Here is a 3702-nt window from a genome sequence, read left to right as displayed (position 1 = left end):
TGTGAATGCTTGTCCTTGCATGAGCTGAAGACTTTGCTGAATGTTTTTATTGTAATTATCTAAAACGACAAGGTTCCATGCTCAGGCGGCAGCGCAGGTCATTGTGTTGTGTACATGCATGCAGACACCGCTCTAAAACGCTCACATGCACGTCATACGCATTTGTCTATAACCTGTTAGCGGTGCTTAGGAAACCTAAAATGTTTTCTACTGGTTTGTTAAGCACAAAAAGGGGACAGAAATAAATATAAACACAAATTGTAACCATCATGGTTGCAGTAGCATGCATAAAACAGCCTACACGAGTTGGCGTGCATTTCGAAGGATTCCGTGATATTGTTATAACCCCCACAAGGAAACGCGTTAATGCTACACGAAGTTCACAATTATGTATACCTCACATAAAAATTTTTGGTACGCTCTACATTCGATATGCGGACATTAAAATGCTCGAGGTCTCGTTGGCTGTAACCAGCTTTACTCTGAGCGCTGGCTTGCGTAGTCACCTTTAGTGACTGTCTCACATGGACGGCGAGGAAGTGACAACTATCCAGCACACCAGCCGTAACGCAAATGCGTTATCCCGAATGTGGTCCACGAAAACCGTGTTACTTGTACCGAAGTTCAACAGCAGCACCAAGACGTCTTGTAAGACGCGGACTGACGGTAAGCGTTGTCCGCTCGCGCGGCTGGGCACTGCATAATCTGCAGTAGCAGTATGTAGGCGCATAAGTCATCCTTCTTTTTCGTTCCTAATTCATACTCGGTTGCTCTTGCCACTAATGACCGCACGCCTTTACTTACGAGCAATCGGCTCTCGCTACACACGCAGACGCTATTGCACATAATCTGAAAGCACGAAGTGACGGTTTCGGTGGCGGAACAGCTTGTCCATGCGGCTATGTAGTGCACTTACCCTCGCAGATTTCTAAGATCGATACCTTTCTTCCTATATTGGGTATCTAACGCTGGCGACCGTGTTTGCTGCGTTCACCCGTTTGGAAAGGGTGCATGCCGAACGGGCGTGACAGGGGCAGTATGTCCTTGTGCAGTTCGGTTCCGTGATGATCGCAAACGATCGCATCCCGCACCTTTAACTCTTTCTCGCAATTCTTGCAATCCACAACATAGCATGCATTCCGTCTTCCTTTCCACACATTCGTAGACAGAACACATTCGGCAGCCACCCGCGATATTTACACTGCTTAGTCGAGGCGTACACGCTGGCGACTTAAGACTGCTTAAGAGGCCCGTAATGGCGCCGTTTTCCTAGCGCACCCGCGGCCCCATATGGTATAAAACGGAAGAACAGCGCACTGTAAACGGTCTATACGTCTCAGCTAGTACGTCTACGGCATGCTAAATCTCTCCAATTTTCGATTCGGTTCTCTCACTATTTGATTTGGTTTTTAGCTAAACTATCCGTATTCGATTAGAAAAAAAGCAATTCGCACAGCCCTACTTCTTACGAATGTGCGAATATTCGGTCGAATAGTAAAATATTCGATTCGATCTAAATTATCAGTATTTAATGTTTCGAAGTATTCGTCTCGAGCGAATGATTATTTCTGGAAATTTGGCATGTGCGGTTTCGGTTCAGCGACCTCCTCTGGGATGTCGCCGCGGCGCGCACGCTCGACAAAAGCCTCAACTACGCGCCCCGCGCGTATGCAGGAGCTATTCGGCGTATGCTCGAGGAAAAAACGCAAGCAGGCGGAAGCACGGCGCCCAGATCTGTACCTGCCACGTGTCTACGGCCGCGCTACCCGCAGTGCGCAAACGCCGGATCCGGCGCGCCGGCGTGCATCAAGAGACACCTTTATTATTATGCTTATTATTAGTGATTCTTTATTAAAAAATTACAATAGAAGGAAACGGTGTTGCTAGCCCGGGCATCTGCCTAAGAACCCTAAAGCACCTGAGCTGCAATTAGCGTGAGTAAAAGAACAGGGAGAGGACAGGAAAACGGAAAGAAAGGGGCCTCCAAGCCCCTTTCTTTTAACTCTTACGGGAGCAAGAAAACATACCGTAATGCTACCGGAGTGCTGGTAGCCCGCCCACCGCCAGTGAACGCGCGCTGATTGGTCCCAATGCGGCAGGCGTACGTGCGCAGCTGCCGGGTACCTGGCGCCCACAAGGGGATCTGTGCATTTGAATCGACAGCGCGCGGGATCCTGGTACTCAGGTAATGGTAACATGGTGCACGGTATGCTAAAGGCGTCTAATAGAGATTTAGCATAACACGTCCGCTTCCGCGCGCCGGAACTGTCACGCGCCCATTGGCCCCGACAGGGCAGGCTTCTGCGCATGTGCAGTGGCTCCCCGCTGGAGCCAATGGCGCTATGCTAAATCTCTCTAATCGGAGGACGCGCGGCTTCCCTGAGTTCTGCGGAACGAGTATGAGTTGACTGTAGCTGCAGCAGCCGCTCTTCGCTGCGTGAAATTTGCTAAACAAGCGCTACGGCGCGAGCACAGAGGGGAGCTAGCACGAGACACATGGAGGTAATAGGTGCCCCTTTCTGACGCCTGACGCGGGGTGGCGCTTGGCGCGCGTAGTCAGTGGATAAATTCCAGGTTTGGATAAAATCTAGGGTTTGACGGAAACCAGGCACTTATTACCTCCAAGTGCATAAGTTTTTCTTATGCTGTGACTCTACGCGCGCAGTGTGTAAGTCCAGCAGGTGTCATGGAGTCACCGCTTAAAAGCAACTGCTGTACAACAATGCATTCTCATTTAAGAGCAGCTGTTGGAGGCCCCACTTATAGGTCTCACGACGGCATCACATGCAGGTTGGCTTCGCGCAATTTTCGATGGCCACTTTTGCAGAAAGTCGACACAGCTTCAATGGACGTTACAAAGTTTCAATGCACCCACTTTTTTTTCGTATAATGGCCTCGTGCATTCGAAAGATACATGATCTTGAAAATTCTTATTGTTCCATTCCAACCTGTTTTCTGTGCCAGAAGTATTCAACATTGCTTGCAGAAAAATTACTTTTCACCTCAAACCAAAAACCCCTATTCGCACATGCCTAGTACTTCTACATCATCATATACACCAAGTACGCCCTGCATGTAACACCTGTATGCAATGTACTTTATGTAAAACCTTTAAATTTTTCTTGCCCTTTTAATCGAAAACCAAATCTTTGCATCTTTACATCTTTATTTCCAGAAGACAACTGGATGGTCTCTTGGGCTAAAAGCTACACAAAAGCTTGACGAGGACCAAGAGACCATTACAAGGCAGACGCGTAAAGAATAGAAACATAATAGATGAATAGTACATAGGTAGACAGTAATAGGGAAATAATAAAACAGTTACTGTGACAGGTAATAATGATGTCAATCACATAAAGCTACCAGTAATGGACTGAAACCAAAATAAAACAACTGAAAAGCACATACGCGGAAACAACAAACAAAAATTTATGGATCACAACTGCACAAAACAGGAATGTAATTGTTTTTTGTTCAAGCCCACTGTGTCTCTATATTTGTTTAGTATTGTAGGGAGGTTATGGGTAAGTGACTGATATTTATAAAATGTACGAAAATGAGGAACTGCCCACGCATCAACATTTCTTGTTTGCACGCTAATATTTCGTCGCTCTAAGGATGCCAAGGACTTTAGAAGGTTAGTAACTTCAGGGGAGGAAAAGTAGATTGACTGTAATAGGCGAAATTCATACAACTTGTCTA

The sequence above is a fragment of the Amblyomma americanum genome, chromosome 1 (genome assembly GCF_052857255.1).
Source record: "Amblyomma americanum isolate KBUSLIRL-KWMA chromosome 1, ASM5285725v1, whole genome shotgun sequence".
In the NCBI taxonomy this organism is placed as follows: domain Eukaryota; kingdom Metazoa; phylum Arthropoda; class Arachnida; order Ixodida; family Ixodidae; genus Amblyomma; species Amblyomma americanum.
Note: the sequence above shows the minus strand (reverse complement) of the source record.